The sequence below is a fragment of the Epinephelus lanceolatus genome, chromosome 11, assembly GCF_041903045.1.
Source record: "Epinephelus lanceolatus isolate andai-2023 chromosome 11, ASM4190304v1, whole genome shotgun sequence".
NCBI lineage: Eukaryota > Metazoa > Chordata > Actinopteri > Perciformes > Serranidae > Epinephelus > Epinephelus lanceolatus.
This window is the reverse complement of record NC_135744.1, coordinates 37,196,071-37,218,072: the sequence shown is the minus strand read 5'-3', so window position 1 is coordinate 37,218,072 and position 22,002 is coordinate 37,196,071. Positions and strand designations below refer to the sequence as shown.

The 22,002-nt window shown below is 40.6% G+C and overlaps 1 protein-coding gene across 1 annotated transcript in view; it reads left to right on the top strand.

The window, feature by feature from the left end:
• Positions 1 to 22,002, top strand: part of fstl4 (follistatin-like 4) — a 301,753-nt gene that overhangs the window by 207,344 nt on the left and 72,407 nt on the right. The gene's annotated exons all lie outside the window — the stretch shown is intronic.

The following is a 22,002-nucleotide window of genomic DNA, read 5'->3' as shown; positions in this document are numbered from 1 at the left end:
CTTTGCCTTCACTCTGCGGTCCAGCTCACCCCAATCCATCTCGATTGGGTTCAGGTCCGGTGACTGTGGAGGCCAGGTCATCTGCCGCAGCACTCCATCACTCTCCTTCTTGGTCAAATAGCCCTTACACAGCCTGGAGGTGTGTTTGGGGTCATTGTCCTGTTGAAAAATAAATGATCGTCCAACTAAACGTAAACCGGATGGGATGGCATGTCGCTGCAGGATGCTGTGGTAGCCATGCTGGTTCAGTGTGCCTTCAATTTTGAATAAATCCCCAACAGTGTCACCAGCAAAACACCCCCACACCATCACACCTCCTCCTCCATGCTTCACAGTGGGAACCAGGCATGTGGAATCCATCCGTTCACCTTTTCTGCGTCTCACAAAGACACGGCAGTTGGAACCAAAGATCTCAAATTTGGACTCATCAGACCAAAGCACAGATTTCCACTGGTCTAATGTCCATTCCTTGTGTTTCTTGGCCCAAACAAATCTCTTCTGCTTGTTGCCTCTCCTTAGCAGTGGTTTCCTAGCAGCTATTTGACCATGAAGGCCTGATTGGCGCAGTCTCCTCTTAACAGTTGTTCTAGAGATGGGTCTGCTGCTAGAACTCTGTGTGGCATTCATCTGGTCTCTGATCTGAGCTGCTGTTAACTTGCGATTTCTGAGGCTGGTGACTCGGATGAACTTATCCTCAGAAGCAGAGGTGACTCTTGGTCTTCCTTTCCTGGGTCGGTCCTCATGTGTGCCAGTTTTGTTGTAGCGCTTGATGGTTTTTGTGACTCCACTTGGGGACACATTTAAAGTTTTTGCAATTTTCCGGACTGACTGACCTTCATTTCTTAAAGTAATGATGGCCACTTGTTTTTCTTTAGTTAGCTGATTGGTTCTTGCCATAATATGAATTTTAACAGTTGTCCAATAGGGCTGTCGGCTGTGTATTAACCTGACTTCTGCACAACACAACTGATGGTCCCAACCCCATTGATAAAGCAAGAAATTCCACTAATTAACCCTGATAAGGCACACCTGTGAAGTGGAAACCATGTCAGGTGACTACCTCTTGAAGCTCATGGAGAGAATGCCAAGAGTGTGCAAAGCAGTAATCAGAGCAAAGGGTGGCTATTTTGAAGAAACTAGAATATAAAACATGTTTTCAGTTATTTCACCTTTTTTTGTTAAGTACATAACTCCACATGTGTTCATTCATAGTTTTGATGCCTTCAGTGAGAATCTACAATGTAAATAGTCATGAAAATAAAGAAAACGCATTGAATGAGAAGGTGTGTCCAAACTTTTGGCCTGTACTGTACTTAAACCTTATCTGCCTATCTTCATCCTCTGCTAAGTAGTTTGCTTTCGTTGACAAAACAGGCACTACATATATCATTCTTGCTTTCAACAACAAAAAACACACAGCTATTCAGAACCTGGTGACCCCCATCCAGTCAGCCTCTCCACAGCAGCCAACAATGAAAGTGTTTCATCCACAGATAAATTGATAATTGCACAGTAGCCAGTGTGCCCAGACCCAGCCATGATTACAGCATCTGGAACAGATATAATAACCTGTGGGGTTTAGGCTGAGCTGCAGCTGAGAGCACAAGTAGGTTCCACCGTATTAAGACCAATAATCACAATTCCACTAATTCTACTGTATCATCAGCATCAAAACTGTTTGACGCCATGGCAACCTGCTACAACTCCCGTCCTCAAACTCATAATTTTAAATTTTCTTCTGGTCTTTTTCACTTTCACACCTCACATCAAACTGCAGTAAAGCAAACCTGAATCTGCGTCCAAAACGGTGATAAAATCTGATAAAGCTGATGAATCCAGCACTAAGCTGTGGCAGGTGGCCATTTCTAAGGCTCTACCTTCAGCTTGTGCAGGTCCATTAAGCCCTGCCACTAATTTAGCCTCCTAATGACTGGTTTTAGTGGGAACCATCCTGCTATTATTCTGTTACACTCCCCTCAACTTCCAGATGGGCAGTGAGCAGACACTGCATGGTATTTGTCTACCTACTGGCCTGTCTGTAGGGTTCTAGGCTGTGTTTGTCAGTGCATTTTATGTTTGACAAGCAGTTGAAGAAATGGGTTGGGACCAATAAAACAAGCTACTGATCAGATGATGCTCAAGGTTAACTGTTGGGCCGAAAAGGCAGCACCAAGTGGGAGTGATTATTTTTGAGTGGCGCATCTGGTGTTCTGGATAATGTTGATGGTGTTGAATTGTGTAAGATTGCATGAAAGTGTGTGTGTGTGTCTGTGTGTGTGTGTGTGTTTTCCTGGGATGCAGTCAGTGCTCTTCCCCAGTGTGCGATCTGGAAAGCAGAGCAGCCAGGAATCACAGGTGTGTTTAGCAGGGTGGAAATATACAATATGGTCATAAGCTTGGAAAATAAAATACTAATAATGGGCCTTAATGATGTGAGAAGGTATTTTGCCCTGGTTGATATTCTACCGTTGAGCCAGTTGTCTGATTTCAGGTGGAACACATTGGATATCCAAGCTTAAGTCCTGTTATGGAGACCCTATAACCCAAAACACAGGGGTTGAAAATGTACTCGGCAAGCTGCAGCTTTGATCTAAGAATCAAAACCATCTGGTTGTCTCCCAAAAACACGACTCCAGCCTCATTGTTGCTCCTACAGTCTCTGAACTTGTGCTGTTAAGACAGGCTGATTGGATTGTTTTGGTCGCTTTGTTGTCTTTGCTGTATTTAATGTATAAACCCCGACAAGCACACGGCCCGACAAAGCTCTGTTCTGTCGCCACCCAAATCCATCTTTCTCTTTATTTTTAACACAAATTGAATAGAGGGGAATATTCTTGGAGAGTACTCCTAAAATGATTGCATTCTTATTGATTCCCTCCCCCGTTGATTCTACCTTTGCAAGCCCAGCAGGTTGTTTTGATGTACTTTTTTTCCGCTTTTCTCTACTGCCTCTTTGGTACCACTGTTAAGTAGATTCTACTTAAACACCTTTTTCTTTCTCCAATAGTATGGATTCACGATGAATGTTATTGATGTAGTCTCAGAGATTACTGGCAATTACTGGGAGACGGCAATCACATTTACATTTGTGTCTCAGACATTTAGCTGGTGTTCTAATCCAATCAGTTTAACCATGGAACGTTCTTTAATTCCTAAATTATCTGGTTTATACATAACCAGCGTGATGAAGTGTAGGTTTATAGTCACAAAATAATGGGAGAAGATTCAGCAATTTCCTCTTTAGATCTAATATATACCTTAGAGAAGAGTTCTTTAAAAACTCGTCTTCCTTTTGGATGGCTGAAGTAACAGTTTCCTTCTACAGAAAATTAGACCGGAGCATCTAGCTTCACTGTTGGGGAATAACTTTGCCCAGACTTCATCCACTGTTATCATTTAAGAGTTATTAGCACTATCAGATCGGGTCTTAAGGTTACTTTGGAGTACACTGTAATTTACATTTATTGATTTAAATAGAGCCGTCATGTTCTTGTCTGTTGGTCAGTTGGTTGGTTGATATGCTCTTGTCCGAATACATTCTCATTGGTCAGACAATCGCTGGTGTTTTTTTCCCCACTGAAAACAGTAGTTGTACATCACTTGTAAATGTCTGATGGGATGGGTGGTAATTTTGGTATTTGTCCTACCCCTTCTGCACTGTGATTGGACAGCTGGTGACTGTGACGAGTGCAGCGTTGTACCAAAGTTCAACATTTTTGAACTCTCAGTTTTTAATCAGAAAAAAGGATAAACAATTTCACTGTCAGATTTGTCATTATGGACTTATTTTACAAAGTCTCCAAAATGATGCTGCAGTTCAAGGCTGAATTATGAAGCTTCTGAGAGGCATACAACATTAACATACAGACATTAACTTCATGTTGTATAGGCCTATGGAATCGTCAGCCCTAGAGTTAGCTTCTATAGTGTCCAGTATGTCTAATTTTTCTTATTAGTCCTGTTCAATGCTTGGTGGTAGGAAAGAGTTGCACACACAGCTCAGCTGGACACTCCCAGCGATTCCCAGTAATACAGTGTGTGTATGTGTGTGTGTATTCATTTTCAGATAATATTACATGGGACATCACATTTATTTCTTACTTGAGGCAATGCCCACAGTTTACTTGCTCTGGGCAAGTGCTGATGTCAAGCTCTGTGACAGGAAAAAACAACAACACTTTAGTAGACACAAAACACTACGAGGTAGAGTGCGCTCAGTGAACTGTGGCCGAAACAGTTAACTAGAGAAAACATACAGATTTTTTTTTTTCCCTATCGACCAATCAACTGGTGGAAAAAAAGGTAGAATTTCAGTGGACTGAGATTTTCTTTTGTTGATTACAGCCCTAGATTCCAAATATGATAGGCCTACTTGTATATTGTATATTTTTACATTTGCAGACTAGATCTGCTCTGGTGAGCGAGCACGGCTGTGTGTCAAAGGCAAGGCAGCAGATATTACTGAAGTTGTAATAAACATCTCAATCCTCTAAGCAGCAGTTGCAGAAATACCCAGTGTTTCCACTGTTAACATTATGCCATTTGTAATAGAGCTGAGCATTGGCAAAATACCTATCACAATAAAGGAGTTAGGATTCAGTATATTGTGATAATGTAAGCAATGCAATATTTAATGATTCTTTTAAATCTAATTTTATGAAATCTGTTAATGCTGACAGTGCACCCGTTATGACTCTATGTTCTTTGTGTTTACGCTCGTGATATGTATGTTATGATATGTATATTTGTATGATATTTTGTGTTGATGTGGAAGAGTCAAATGGCTGAAATAGATTGTAACACAAAAGGATCTAGCAGGTAGGGGTTTAAAAACAATACAAAGTGAACCACTGCCACACATATTTGCATCTAATCTAATCTTAAAATTCAAAATTAATCAAGAACTGCGAGTAGAAGAAGCGGTAGTGAGACTGTTCCTGGACACAGGCGAGAGATGTGACCAGATTATTGTAGTTTTTAAAAATGGACACAGTGATGATAACAACATGTCATACACCTGTCATTTATAACGTGGACCTGTCAAAGTGCATTTAACCCATGCTGGACTGTGTGTATGAGGCTGTTGATAGAGAAGTCAGTCTGCAGTCCACTTCACTGATAAACCAGAGAATTAGACAGTAACACTGGGCTTTGTGATTAAAAAAAAAAAAAAAACCTTGCATCTCATCAAAGGCTCTCTCTCTTTGTTTCTATCTTTTTATCTCCTCAATTAAAACTCAATTATTTTAAGATGATAAATGTTTTAAAGATAATGTTGCAACATTTAATTAAACACATGCTAAAAGGCATTTAAACAAAGTTTTGTGTTGGACTCCTAATTTTGACACTAGGATTTTAATTCTCACTGCAAATGTATTTAGGTTCTAAATATCAGTTATCAGCGTCCTTGATTACGATATTTGTGCGTCCCTGGGAAAGACAAAAAAAAAAAGGCTATACTTACGCAGAACCTAATGTGACTTCTTTAGATGGCTTATGTCCCACAAACAGTCCACAACCCAATGATATTCAGCTGACAGTGATTAAAACACAGAATGACCTCTTGTTCCATTCTACAGCAGGCGTGAGTAATCAACCTTTTTTTGGCCATAGTGCATATTGCAGGACAGAGATAACAGTGTAATGGCTTTAAATCAGCCTTGCAGTTTTCTGAGGTTATGTGGTCTCCAAACATTTATTACAGTATGAACATTGTGTAGGAGAGGATGGCTCGTACATGTGCCCTTTGTGTCCAAATTAGAACCACTATAATTATGCAATAATAAATGTACAAGAATTCGCCTTGCAGACGTTGGCACTGATGCCGGAGCCGCGATGATCCACATTAACCATTCGGTAACAGACAACAGTGCATTAGCACTGGAGCTGATAGGTGAGCAGGCTTATTGAGAGATATCTGAAGCCTGCAGACATAATATATACGGTCACACAAGGTCAGAGCTCCTTTGTGGATACATGTGTAGTGTATAACAGTGCCCTGCGGTGATACATGGGCTGCGTTTGTATTATGTATGGTGAGTAACCTTTTGTAAATGTGCAGCTGGAGATATCTGTGCCAGACCTCATGATATTGACTTTCACTTTCAGGGCATGTGCTCACTAAATAAACTTTTAGTTGAACTTGTGTCCTTACGGCTGCAAGGTGGAGGGTGCAAGTAAGATATGAAAAGCAGCACAGAGTTAGAAAAGGGAAGACGCTGAACATACAGTAGGGTGATAATCATAGACTGCTGTTTTGAGGCCTTGAGTTCAGCATTTCAGCCACTGCCATCTTTTTTTTGGGGGGAGACAAAAGTGACCATATTTGGATGAGAGGGTGGAGCTGTGGAGGAGCGAGGGGTGGATGTGACTCAATACACTTTAGTGACACCTTGTGTATCTTTATGCTTTAATAAAATGCTCTCCTGTGTCATTTAAAAACTCACCCCTGGAGATATCACAGCTATAGAGATCTAAACCATTTTTTGTACCAGGCTGTAAACATGTTTATTTCTGTTGTAAAACTGGGCATTTAACACAGGAGTCTACAGGGATTTACTCTGTTTTGGAGCCAGCCTCAAGTGGCCATTCCATGAACTGCAGTTTTTTTGGCTCTTCTGCATTGGCTTCATTATTCAGCCTTGGAGGTTACCACTTGGTGATCATTCAGTATTACTTACCGTCTGTCTTTGGTATTGTATTGCGATGATATGTTCATATCTTTATACAACATTCAGCTGTTGGAATGAAATGATTCCAAGACTAATGCAATTACAAACCAGAAGAAACTCTTATTGAACTTTGGGTTTTACATATTTGAAGAGTTTGCTCTGATGTAAAGTTATCACGTATCAGCGACCAGCAAATCAGTGATGTTTCCAAGCACTGCGTAAACCTCACTACAACTGAACTTCCATTACTGTAGCCAGTTGTGTCCTCCAGCCTCCAACTCCTTGGGAGTTCTTCGTACTGCTTTGTTGATGGAACAGATTAAGTAGAACATGTTGACACAATAAGAAACCAACAAGATAGACTTTTTGTGTCTTTATATATACTGTTCGTTAGCTCAGCATTTATAGCCTTGGTTACACTGCCAACTAGATTCTAGACTCACAAGTCAGTCTTTAGACGCTTTGCTTAACTAAAGACTGATGACTTTCTCCCTGATTTTGTGTTTAGATGGGCGGATACAATTTCAGAGTTTAAAAAAACTCCCTACGTTGCAGAACCAGTAGTAAATCTGAAGGGCGGTCCTTCGGTGGCTCGCTGAACTCTTGTGCTTGTAAACATAGTCCGACTAGAAACACGTGTAGCGGTACAAAATGGCTCAGCCGTGCTCGCAGAGAACGCCGTCATAGTTAGTGGATGTTTGTCACGTTTGCGGCGACACATTCTCGCCAACTAAAAGAAACAAACATAATCTTTTACAAGGCCATGACTCATCCGTCCGGCCGGACTATAGAGGGAATTGCCTTGTAAACAACAAGGCGATTCCCTCTAGTCCGGGTAGAAAACCAGCAGAGCTTTTAGCTATATATATATATATAGCCTATATATCACATTTTTCACATCACTGTATCACCGTTTAGACTAATCCAATGTTTGTAAAGTCTATAAACACAATGATTGAACAAACATTACTATTTCTGTGTGCACGTTTAGCTGGGCTAACCGTTAGCTGTTAGCCCTGTTAGCCGTTAGCGGTGTCTGTAGTAGGTAATAACTCATTAAACGGTCCGTGAAAAAAATATCTTGTCCAGCGGATATCTTAGTTACAACATGATTGACCTAGCAAAGCAGTTTTGTGTTGCTATGTGTGGTATTTATTCAGTTTTGGGAAATCACGATGTCTAGAAAGCATCAGTTGACAGGGACAGCTAACACTAGCAGCAAAGCTAACATCAGGACGTCCTCTGTTAAAAGTCTCCCGTTGTCGGATCCAACATGAAACTACTCCAGTTAGTTCAATCATGTTGTAACTAAGACATCCGCTGGAGAAAATATTTTCTTCACAGATGAGCACACGTTTGATAAAACAGAGTTTAATCTCTCGGCATCCATTTTCAAGCTCTCTGTGTGTTTGTTTCATTGCAGACGAAAAAAGGGGGAGCGCACATTTCCGAGAAGGCGTGTCCTTTTCAAAAATGCAAGAGCTGTTGCTTTGTTGCCGGCCGTTTTCGCCGGTGTGTTAAACACACTTTAGAAAGGAGTGTCCCCAGACTATCAGAAGGCGGAGATCTCTGATTGTCTGGTGGCGAGACTAACTAGATTCCAATATGCTACAAAGCAGTCAGACTGACCTATAATACTTCTAAATGAGCTGCTATAACAAAACAAGGAAAAAACTATCATTATCTGCCATGTATCTGTTGATTTGCCTAACAGGCAATCGGAAACCAGTACTGGCGTTAAAAAAAAAAAAAACTTGAATGGGGCTTACATGTATCCATCTTCAGTTCACAGCCATGAAACTAGAGTCCTTACACCAGGTTTACATTTGTTGCACGCAGCTGTCTGTCTGCAGTTGCTTGGCTGTTTACACCTGAAGCGCATTTCTCTGCGCCGGTAGCAAGCCATTCTGTTTACTGCTCTGTTTAAATCACATGCAGAGCTCTGCGTCTGCATGTGTCTGTGTGCCTGTGTGTGAGGGACTGGCCCTGCTGGTCTCTTTCTCTCTGTGTACACACGACTGACAAATATGTGGAAGCACAAGATGCATATTTAATCATTTATCATGGTCAGATTCTTTGTATCATATTTAGTATGCACTTTATACCATTTACAATATATTTTCAGTGTGTTTTCTTGCCAGATTCACTAGTGGCTTGTGGAGAAAGTAGACAGACACAGAAAATATTCCTGGAGATTGCAAGCTGACAGGAGTGCTCAATGCTGTGCCACGTCCAGCGCGAAAAGCCCAATCGCTTAACATGGGCGCCGGAACTTCACAGCGCTTTAGCGTTAGTAAACCTGGTGTTAGCTTGTTACTATGGTCTAAAACTTCAGAATGCAGAAACTTTGGGACTGTTGGAGACCCTCCAGATCCTGCAGAGACCAGCATGAAAGCAGCAGAACAAAAATAAACAATGATGGTCATGAATTCAAACTAATGCCCAAGAGCCGTGCTCCGATGTCAGCCCACTGGCTTGTTTATTTCACTAAATCTTCATGATTGACTCTGGGTCATCAAGCCAGCAAATTGGGAGAGCAACAGAGGAGTAAAGGAGTAAAACAACAGAAGAAAGAGGACATGTGAAAAGAAAGCAGCAGGACAGCAGCAAAAAGACGGCAGGAAGATGGCAGAGTGTTTCAAAGGCAGGGATGAGAAGTAAAGCAGAAGGAAAAGTTTTCATGACTTAATCTTTTAGTTCCGTCTTTGCTTGCCCTCACCATGTCCTTACGTTGGCAAGGTTTTATTTATTTATTTTGATAGATCCGTCCAAGACTAAATATTCCTCCTGAAAGTTATCAATCGTGGAGCAGTGATCCAACATTTATTTTCTCTACAATTTAAACTGCCTCTTGAAGTATTTTGATAGCTTCATACTTTATTTCAAGGTTGATAATTTCCCCATCAGATTGATTTATAAAGTCTAACTTTGTTTACTGGATTAATAGAGATTTACTTGAGCACGTAACTATACAATTGTAGACCTTGTTAGTGTATGTTAACAGAACCATTAGTTGTTAAGGTGCCGCGCAATGCGCCAGTGGTCCTGCTTTTAATTTAACTGCAACAACACACAGCTGGTGAGCATCTAATTAGGACCAGGCTAGTTTCTTTCTTGTTCCCATTGCTCCTCCATATTTCTCCCACATGCAGTTCTTCCCCTCTAAGCCTGTTTTCTTTAGTTTTTTTACTCAACATCCTTCATCCATCGTGACAGTATTTGTTGTTCTTGACTCTTATTAATACTGGAATTATTTGGAGATGCAGGGCTGCACTGGCAGGGCCACTCAGCAGGTCTGACTGATTAATCAAGAGAGTGAAGTAGCAGAAATGGTGAGCAAAGAGGAGAATAGTATGAGGTTTGAAGGGGAGAGGGAATGAGATAGAGGAAGAGGAGATACAAGCCAGTAGGTGAAGAAGGCGCCTCTGGAGGGGAACGGCCAGCAGGAGAAATGAGAGAGGGTGGAACAAGAGGAAACAAAATGAGATGGTTATAATTGGTCTGCTGGTGAGAGACAAAGAGCAGCCAGTGTCAGATAAAGGTCAAGAGGTTCATTGGTTGAAGAGAGGGATACAGGTGTGTATGTGTGTGTTGAAGACCTTATGTCCAAGCATGATGTTGTCCATTTGTTTGTACTGCATATTTATATACCTAAATGTGTCAATCGTGTGTTTTCTATGCTTAAAAAAATCAGTATATTTTATCTGACCTCACTATATTCATGAATGAGTTTAAAATGAATGCCCTGTAGATGCCTGAACAGCCAAAACAAAGTGTTGTCAACGCATGGTTAAAAACCTGCCTAAGATTGGGAAATATTATTTTCTTCTGACTCCAATTAAGCTATTAAGAACAAATCCAAAATAAGATACAATCCACAGGATTAAGGGGGCCGTCTTTAAAATGCATATTTACTCATTCAACACAGGGCACAAAAACGACCATTAGACTAAAGGCCCATCTATGCTTACTTTACGTACGACAATGTATACATCTGTTTCAAACGATGTTAACGTCACTGCCCACATACTTCCATGCGTCCTTTATGTAGGCATGGATGTTAACCAATATATCCACAAGGGGGCAGCCCAGAGTCAAAAGTTTATGACAGCAAACTCAAAAACAAACGACTGTGAAGGAGATATTGATAATGTACCTCTTGCATAAAAGACAAAAACAGAGGGACCTCAGTGGGAGGGCGCAAGGATCGGCCCTGGGAGCCGAGCGGAGCCGGGAGGGCGGGCGACTCTGCGGGAAGGGAGACCCGAGCCTCGGGAGTATGTGCAGCGCTGGGAGGGGGGGCTCCGAGGAGGGAGGCCTCTGTGTTTGAGACGGGAGCGGGCGGCGGGAACTCGGACGCTCCCAGAGAGGGGAGAGGGAGAAATATAACAACAAAAGATGAAATAGGAAAAACCTGTCTCCCTCTTTTATTTTATTTTCAGCGTTTCAGGCGAAAAAGTTCCGCCATTGTTATTTCTTCTTCATGTCTCATTAGAGCTACATATCAGGTAGTGACAGCAACACTGCCCCCACAGTTCCCGGTGGTACTGCTCCGTTTGGACCGTATCCGTAACGTTTATGGAAACGTGCAAAAATACGGACGAAATGAACGCAGAGCACGGACAGAAGGCTCCGTCCCTATCCAGATCCGTATTTAACGTTGAGCATAAATGGGCCTTAAGAGTAACACAGGAGAATATGAATTTAAAAAAATAACAGGAGTGCACTGGCGTAATCAATATTTCAAATGTAACTTTAAGAATGTATTTTATTTAATGTGAGCCCAGATAATATACATTTTGTAACTAATGCTGCGGTCCTTGATATTAGTGCATGCAGCCAAGTTACTAATGATTTGCAACAAAAACATAATTTATCTTCAATTAAAATGGCAATGATTATCTTCTCAATGTTTTTAGCACAGAGAAATGTTTAAATATTGATAAAACTAAAATTAAATTATTAAATTATTAAATTAAACAAAGAAAATCCTTGTGGTAGAGAAACACTCATGAGGTGAGGTGATGAGGAAAAACAGTTCTACTGCAGTGTAGGAGGGCCCCCTCTTTGATAGATAGACTTCGCTACAGGATGCAAGTTCCCTCTCTGCAGTTTCTTTTAAAACTATTTTCAAAAGACTTGGTTGGTCATAGTCAGAGTCCACTGTTGGCAATGTAGGTGTTTGTGTGTGTTTGTGTGTGTGTGTGTGTGTGTGTGTGTGTGTGTGTGTGTGTGTGTGTGTGTGTGTGTGTGTTCTAAATTGCTCTTAAACAAACCCCATGTAAAATGTGTGCCCATAAAACCACATATGGGATATATCTGAATTTATCTCATGTAAATAATTACCTGAAAATAATGTAAGGAATTAAGATTTCACTTGTAAAAAAAAAAAAAAAAAAGAAGTGCTAAGTGATACAGTCTACATAAATATGTTTAAAATGAAGCAAGGTCATTTAATTTATCCAAGACTAGGGTTCTTTTTTTTTATATATATATTCATTGTAATGTCAAACAATGCCATGTGCCTATGAACAGGTAGCAGAGCGACTGTGTGGCCTTTAAATTGCTGAAAGAAATAATAAGATAAGATAGAGATGTGAGCTTACACTGATAAAAAACAGAGAAGCAAATCTTTGCTTTCATGGAATGGCAACCGCATAATGAGCAAATTATTTTATTCACACATGGTGTGGTATTAAAAGATCAGTTGACAGTAATAGATAATATTGCCATAGCATTAACCCCAAGGGGGAAATTTGTCTGCTGTGTGTGTATTACACATGAATGTGGAACATACATAGATGTACCTGATGTCCCTGAACACTACACACAGTCAGAGACATCTACCTAAAAGCATCCATTTATATCCGTGTACATATATAATATGCATGCAAAAATAGATTGACATATAGCAAGAGCATCCCAGTAATCAGTGGGGTGCAGAGATGCCAGCAAAGGGAACATTTTTAATTTAGTTTTGCATTTTTGAGTAGGCTTGTATCCTTAAATCAATGAATCAACTAATCACTTCCAACCCTGTCTCCTAGAAATTATGTTGCAATAATTTGTTTTACCAATAACATTGTGAAACATAATTACTGCCTTAATTGTGGTCACAGGCAGTGCAGTGTTTGTGCACTCTGTAGAGGTTTCATGGAGGTGGGTGGATAATATCAAGGTTAACATCCTGAATCCCTCGTATAGTTAGGTATAGGCTTTAGGTATACACTTTCTCTTTCTGTTATGCTATCAAAGTAAACATTTGTGTCTTGTGCCTCAAGTCACTGTGGATGTTTTCATACATCATTTGTGGGAGACAGGGTTTCATTTCAGCACCATTCCATACGAAAAGTGCAGTGCAGGTTTCGTACAATGTAGAAACTCAGCTGGTGCGACATGATATAATATTTTCTTCCCTCTTGGCTCTCTCTTTTCCACCTTGTATGTTTCCAGTGAAGCTCTAAGAGAGCCCTGATGCCTCTGCAGCGAGATAATATCTTTGTGTCGCTGCCTGGCAGCTCCCGTCAAGGTTTGATCTGTCATGTTTCTCAAGTTTGCCCTTAATCTGCACAAATGATCTTGCTGAGATCAGATATCACTTTTACAAGGGGAGCCTGTCGTTCACTGACAGCCAAGTGGGTGAGAGACCTCCAGCTAAGCTCTTAACAACAAAGTGACTTTGAACTGGAGGTCTTGGAGGTTCCCTCTGCACCCACACAATAACATTCCCTCCACCGTCCCATCCCCTCTGCTTTCTATTGTTTCCTGTCCATGTTATCTCTACGATATCCTCGTCTTTTTTCCATTTATCTTTTTTCCCGTTTTCCTCTGTACTGCTTTCAACACTTGTCTTCTGCACTTATCTCTTTTTACTGTTCCTTTCCTTTCCTTTCCTTTCCTCTCCCCCCCTGCCCACCCTCCCTCAGCTAGTATCCGATGCCTCATTACCGCTCAATGGACCTTTACAGCTAATTGCTGGTGTGTGTATATGGGACTTTCTGGCACCTTCCAAGTGTCATCTCTGTTCCTGGGTAATTACCCAGTGTCAGGTAGCTGCAGTAACAGGTAAGGGACTGCTGAGGCTTTGGTTGCACCTCTCCATGCTGCACTGAGGTAGGGGCTGATTTTTTACAAACTCCAATAGAGTGTATTGCTGATCCATGTTTCAAGTGATCTACGGTTGGTTTGCTGCTGGAATAAGATTGTTGTAAATATATTTCTATGTTTATCACAGTTGTAATGAAACATCATGTTAACAACACCTTACATTTCTACCTCTGTTTCCTTTGAAAATGTAATATTAAGATGGCACAGGAAGCAAACTCTTGACCAGTGGCATATCAGTTAGAAAGAAAGAGGCAGTGTTTGGTCAGTTGACTCAGATGGGCCTCATTGAAATAACCATATGATATCTGTCATTTTCAAGGAAGCTAAAGTAAAGGGATTTTCAATTAGGCACAGTAAAACCCTCATAATTATGTAGCTTTCATTGTGTGTTCAGCCTTATTGCAGCTCAAACAAACCATTTAGATCTTGTTAATCCAAACATGTAACTTTTGCTACAAACACTTTGCTTTTCTGTTGATGGCAGCAAATAAAACCGTTCCATTGACTATGTGTAGTTTGAATTGATCAAAAGTAACAATAGAAGGTAGCAATAGAATGGGCAACATTTACATTCATTTCATACGACTATCTAATAGATTATGACTTGTAATTGGACAAATGTATAATAACTGTCACACACTCATCTCTCAGCTTTCATTATTTATTTTTAGCCACCTGCTGTTAAATATATTTTTCCAGCTCTGCATAATTACCTCACACATACAGGCTCTCGTGTATCTACTTACGTGCAAATGCATAATCAGAGCTCAAAATACCACATGCATAAGCACGGTCGCATCAGTAAAATTTGGGCTGTGCACGCAATCTTCACCTCGACAAGCACTGTTGCATATAACTTGGTACTGGAAATATGTTGGGCAGGGCTGCCAACTCTCACGCACTGATCGTGACACTCATGCAATTAACACTTTTCACACACTCTCACACAACATGTTCATTTTCTCATGCAAAGAAAAACAAATTTATACAGTTGGGGTGTAAAAAGAGGACATTTAGAACACAGTCAAGCCAGCCGCTTGGATTTCGATGTGCGTCTATTCATGCTGTTATGATACCGATTCTTGGAGCAGCCATAAAGGACAACAAAAGGCTCACATTATGGTAATAATTTGTAACACAACATATATTAATAAGTCTTGTTGAACATGTGAGGTCAGCAAAAACTCCTACTATGATCAAAAACATTTCCATAATACGTTTGCTGAGATGCGCAATGGATTTTTTTGCTCAAAATGCTGTATTTCACTGCACATCAAAGTGATATTTTAACACACTGAAATGTTCTCATCTTTAAACTCTCATAAATTAAATGAAAATTGAAAATTGAAAAATGAAAATTTTTCCATCAAAGCTTTGATGAAATTTTCACTGTAATCCTTTTCAGGATGATCCTGACTATGACCATGTAAAATTTGAAGTTATTCAACTATGCAGTTTTTGAGAAAGTTAAAGGGAAACTGATGGTTTCCTCGTATTGAATTGTCATAAAAAAATATTGCAGCAGATGCACAAAAAAGTATTTAGAGCTCTGCATATGCATTTCACATCCAGTCATACACACACATACTCATTTAACACCTTACAGGCAGTGGTCATCCAGCAGTCTGTTCTGGATACAATAGTGACAGATGCCCAGTGAGTCGTCATGGTAACTGTGGCTGTCTGTTTAATGTCCAAATCATTTATTTAATACAACACTTAGCTGGTCATTCCCTAGAGGAGAGGAGAGGAGAGGAGAGGAGAGGAGAGGAGGTACAGAATCATGCTTATGAAGAAGAGGTAGAGGTAAAGTAAGCCATATGAACTCTGTGCACAACAATTAATGATGTGATTTGTGTGCTGTGAGATATAGACTACATAGACTTTATTATCCCAGAGTGTAAACACGGCAGTGAGGTGGAAAGCTTTAGTGCCTACAAGGGTGAAACATAAGGAGAGGAGAGCATAGGGAAAGCAAAAACAAAAACATATGAGGAGATTCGGACGTGTCTGTGGAGGCCCTTGATACAGGAAGAAAAGCTTTTCTGTCTGCATCTAAATGAAAAAAAAAAACATGAGTGCTCCTCAAAGGATACCTGGAGTCAGTGGGCCGTCAATTTATTTTATGATATTACAAATACACTTAATGTGCACAGCATCAGAGACGCTATGAAGCACTCTTCAGTGAAACCCTCAGCTGAGACATCCATGCTTTATAAACATCTGCCAGACTAGGCTTATATACTGGGTGTGAAACAGTGTGACAGAAAAACAAAAAGTACGTGGAAAGGCTGTCGCAGTCATTATTGGAGTCCTGTTAACTTAGAAAATATATTTGACCCTTGTCCCTATGGGAAACAGGCTTATTTGCTTGCTTTTCATGAGATAGAGGAGAAGATCGATTCTACTCTCACGTTGGTGCAGCAGGAATGGAGCCATGCGGCGATTAGCTTAGCTTAGCATAAAGACTAAGCAGCAAGCCTGCCTCATTCTGAAATTAATAAAATGTGCTTATCACCTCTAAAGCTTATTAATGAATATTTTGTATTTTGTTTGTTTAATTTGTCCACAAACAGAAATAGTAAACAAAACAGTTGGTGACTTTATAGTTACCTCCTGTCTCGGCTCTTACCATCACCTTGAGGTTGCCAGGCAACCGGCAGTAACTCCTAATTGATCTATTCCTCTCTGGCTCTGTCTTTGTGCTTAGTGGTAGCGCACAGCAATATCAGTCTTCTCATTTAACTCTTTCAAGACAGTAAACAAACTAATTCCCCAAAAGTGTTTGTTTTGTTCCTTGTTTTTTTAACGTTCACTGAAAATTTTTTTATTAGTTCTGAGAAATATAGAGAGGTTAAGGCTAGGTGAATTAACCAGTTAGAAAAATCATCATGAACATTTAATAAAACCAGCATTTACTGTCAGTGAGAGACAGAATGTAATAGGCTTTAGTGCTGAAGTGAAACATCCTCACTCCTACTTTTTGCTAGGCTACAGGAGCATCAGAATACTTTCTACATTTACAATAAATATAAGAGTAATTATCATAGTAATCCAACAATCTTAATAGAGTTCATATAAAAAGATTGACCATTGCGAGTCAGGCATAAAGGATGAGCATTGGCCCAAACTGTGGTTTGCATTTGGAACATTTTGTGATGGGTTTTCTGAGCTTGAACAACTGCTGGCTGTGTGACGTTAAGATTATTCTCCTTATACCAATAAGATATAGCAGAAGATATAATATTTGTATATATGTTTTAAAAAACTAAAGGAGTGAACACTCCAGAGCCCAGAATGTCAACAAATACTGATGTTGGCTTGTGTTCTTGACTAATAGAAATTATTTATTTTTGCAGGCAGAAATTTAAAGTATTACCCTGCTACACCAGACAAACAGCTCCTGTTCAACTCAGCCAAACCTGTGAGGGGACAGTATCTCAAACCACAATAGAGTGCTGCAGGGATGACGTTTATTTGAAGGCCAGCATGGATGTTGACATTACCCTGGTTCTCTTGACAAAAAGCCAAGGGGATTTTTCCATAAGCTCTGTGGCAAATAAAAGTTTCTAAGACATTTACATGTTTTGTTCAGCAAGATAATCTCCACAATTCAACACCACTTTCATGATTTTTTTAAGCATAAATACAATTGCCAGCGGTAAAAAGCTAACATGAGGCTGTAAACAAACTACACTGTGGTCACATGACTTAAACATCACCACCTCATCAAGGCTGTCTCAAATTTATGAGTGGGGTACTTACTGATGTATGGTGTTTCGTAGAGCAAATGGTAAGTCTTTCAAGCTTGTGCTAACCACAGATCTTTTCTCAGGCATCTTAACAAAAACCCATAAAAAAAAAATCTGTTGACTACAAGAGAAGGGAGCAGGTGTGCTAACATGCTAACTCATTTCTGGGTTTTATGCCCAGTTCAGACCAAAGATTCACGAAGAGACAAGTTGAAACAGCCAACTACGTGCATTGCCCCATTCTGCAACATTTTAAAAACCTGCCAGTTCACACCATCTGCAACTAGATGAGACTGTGTATCATCTCTATGCAGCTTTTCAGGCGTATTTTGTGGCTGAATATAATTTGTAGCTTCTTGAAACATGAGTGAGGATAGTGATAGTATGATGCTGACTACAGTTGGATTTGTAGTCGTGATGAAACATCGAAAAAACAGAGACAAAACGAGCATGAGATGGACTGTATTCATAATAAATATGCCACAATAATATTAATAGCCAGCGCCAATGAATCAGTTAAAGAGAATGTGTGTATGTGAGGGGGCATAAGCACATACAGCGAGCAGCAGCAGCAACCCACCATCTGACACCAGCACACCATGAGGATGGAAACAGAGGGCTCGGCAGGGACGGAGCACCTGCCACAGCAGGCAGACACGCTGCCAGTGGTCATTTTGATTGACCAGCAGACTACAAGCAGATTGGCTGCTGAAACAGGTGACAAGCTTTACGTTCTAAAACCAGCCACTGGCGATTAGACTAGTGGTGTGACACCATCAGCCGGCTTGAGCTCAAACAGCCAGTTCACACCACTGCAACTGCTCTGCAACATCCTAAAATGGTTTCATCTGGACGCAAATTATTGGTCTGAACTGGGCTTTAGACCTTATTCCTGCAGCACTCTGTACAACCCTCAAAACACACAAATTGTTTGTGCTGGAGCCATTACTGTAAATTAGCCTGAAATATGGAAAGAGAGCTTTCCCAGTGGCCAATTACACAGAAATCAAAGGTGCTGATTACATTAACACACTTCATCTTTGTAGGAAATGAAATACTTTTGGTGATGCCTATTGAGGTTGCACAGCCATTGCAAGAACATTGCAAGTTCCTCAGGCTCACATTTGAGTTTCATAGCAATAAAGGAAAAAAAATAACTTTAACTGACTAAAACTTAAACAATAATGTTAAGGCTTTGATGTCAGCCCAACAAAACCAAATAAAATTGAAGATGTTACATTTGAAGGACGAGGGGGCAATTATAGCTAGATATCTGCTCAACTGGCAAATCCTGCTGTGTCGCTCTTACTGTACTATTGCATTTGCCCTCTCTCCACCCAGACTTAAAAACAACAGCTGGATGTATCAAATTCAGACACGTTCTCTGAGGGATATTGAAACTAATTTTAGGAAACATAGAGAATTAATAAATGGAGTAGATGAGGCAAGTAGAAGGAAAGTCAGTCGCCCAAAATCTAAATTACAGCAGTGAGCACAGCAAAAAGTATTTAACATCACAGATGGATGATGTATAAAATTGAAACAGTTGCAGACAAATTCTCTCTTTCAAAAAAGTAAATTAAATAAGAAGTTGAGTTGAGGTTAGCCTTGTGCTACTTGTGCAGTAAGGTAACATTAAGATAATCAGCCGCAAGCAGAGTGCAGCCACAGATTGGATCTTCATGTGTCCCATAATTCACCTTTTAAGCATTATGTAGTCACCAATAGGGTATTTGAATTTTTTAAGTGCATATTTATATACTTCCAACAACTCTTTTATTTAGTTGTTAAGGCTTAATCTAAATCAAGCACCTAAATTGGGACAATCTCAGCAGGACGTCTTTGTTGAGGAAGAACAAAGAGAGGAGTTAGACAAATGTCTGCCTAGGGTATGTTAAACATGCTGCAATAAAGTACAAATTGCACTCGTAATTCATTCATCTCCACCACTCACTGTGTCTGAGTAATCTGGGCCTTCTAAGTGCAGATCATGTTGTAATGGGGGGAAATGTCACGGTACATCTGGAACATCATGCAAGGATCATTAAGACATGACTTCTCATTGGTGACACACTCACTGTTCTAGCAGATATCTAATATCTCTCATAATTACACATGCTGAATAATCCCATCCAACACCGTCCCCCCACCCCTGCTCCTCTGTTTCCCTCATCTATCTACCCTCCTTTCATTTCCACCACTATAATTTCATCTTTACGTCTCTAATTAGCCATAGAGATGTAAATCCATGCTCTGCAAGGACTCGAGGGGCTTTGCTTTGACCTGTTACCCTTTCCGACATTTCTTTTCTGGTCCCAACCCCCATCTCTTTGCGGCTTTCTTATTTCTATTTTTCCCCTTTCTCTATCCTTTGCAACCGACGGGTCCCGAGGGCGGCAAGTGTGTTCCAACGCGCCATAATTCACAGGCAGCAGCCCCCAGGCTGTTAGTGGCGCAGCATGTGGTCTGCTTTTATCTCTCTCCTAAAACTCCCTCCCTGGCGAGGAAATAATTCATTATCATGCCTCCATTGATTTGCTCTTTCTCTTGCCTCTTTGGTGGAACAATCCCCCCTTTTCCCCTCTTTTTTTATTGCAATTTCAAACAAGTGTGCGTCCATATGGATGTGTGCTTGCTCCCGCGTTTGTGTGTGCTTGAATGGGAGTGGTACTCTTCTTCCTTCTTCTCCTCTCATCTCCTCAACAAAATCCCCTCCAGCATCCACCTTCATCAGCTTTGAAAATGTTCTCTCAGAACAAAGGAGATAAACACAGCAGAAGAGAGAAAGGAAAAAAAGGATTTTTTTTTTTTTTTTTTTTTTTTCACAAAGACAAAAAAAAAAAAAAAGAATATAGCAGCAGATTCATAAAACAGAACAACAACCCAAAAAGGTTAGAGTTCAGCCTGATAATCTGTTATGGCTGGATAACCCTAGCTTTTAGGCACTCTGCTGTTGCAACACTACAGTGTTGGAAAGTAAGAAATATTTCCCATAGATGCACTCAGAGGGAGTGTTGTTTTCTTCGGGCAAACATCTGTTCTGTGTAAATCATCAGCGAGTTGGTCCAGATGGCTTGGTTATAGTGATAAGGTTATGTTTTAATAAGAGTTGTTTTCTTCTCTGTTTGGAACCGAACAGAGGCCAGTGCTGACGTCACTAAGCTGAATTTGTCAAACAAGACAACAAACACTCAAATCTTATAAAGGGATGACGGAAAAAGGAAAAGAGTAAAGGAGGGAAAGAATGAGAACACAAGTGAGTAGACGTGGTGGCTCCCAGCTGAAATACTTATTTTGCAAACAGCTAAATAGCGCACATCCAAAACCCAAACAAACACCTTAGGGGCTATTCAGTTTAGTTCCTCCATATTCAAAAGGATGAAACTGTTTGATCAGAGTAGGGACTTCAAATGCGGAGGAGTTGCAAAAAGACGCTAATGTTAACATGGTGATGCTGCCTGTTTACATGTGTTTACCAGTGAGGGCGGGGAGAAAGGGATTTGGGAGGGGGCCAAAAGCGTGGAGGAAGGAGACATACAGAGAGATGGAGAGCATTAAGAAGAGCAGGTGATACATTATATGTTTCTGCGTGTTTGTCAAGGTCTGCCGGAGTACACTGGCAGCAGGGTAAGGAGTAATAAGGGAATATGAGCAAGAGAAGGGAAGCAGGGTGAAAACAGAGGAGGAAGACAAAAGTAGGCAATACACCAGTGATACGCAACTTATGGCCGACGGCTTGACAGGGTGACAGGTGGCCCTCCAACCATTTTTTAATCTATAGTAAAAACAAATCGATTCACACTGGGATTTCTTTTTTGTATTTTGGATGTAAATAAGCTGTCAAAGTGTATTAAAAGCATCTTGTTCATCAAAAGAAGAGAAGGGGTGCTCTGTTAGCTCACAGGGTTGAGCACATACCATCAAGGCTGTATCCTTAGCTCAATGGCTTGGGTTCAAGTATGGCCCCGGGCCGTATTTCTCCTGTCATAACTGTCTCTCACTATAAATAAAGCATGTAAAATGTCAAAAAAAATATGAGAGGATCCCTTGCACCCCCTGACAGAGGTGTTGGCTAAGCCCTGAATATCCTCAAATCAAATGCAAATCAAGTCCAAATGAAAGAGACAACTGGAGCAATGGAAAAGCAAAAGCAAGACAACCCCCAAAAAGAGAATGGTTTTACCTTTGGAGGCTACAGACAGTTGCTCTCTCCTGATCCTTCCTGACTGATTCTTCTCTAGTTTTGTGTTCTGATAGTGTCCTTGTCACTACTGGAAGCATGAGGTGGTACCTGCAGTTCAATCAGGTTGCACAGGTAGTCCAGCTCTTCCAGGATGGCACATCCATACATGCGGTCCCAAGAAGGTTTGCTGTGTCCACCAGAACAGTCTTAAGAGCATGGAGAAGATACCAGGAGACTGGCCATTACACGAGGAGAGCTGGACAGGGCCGTAGAAGGGCATCAACCCAGC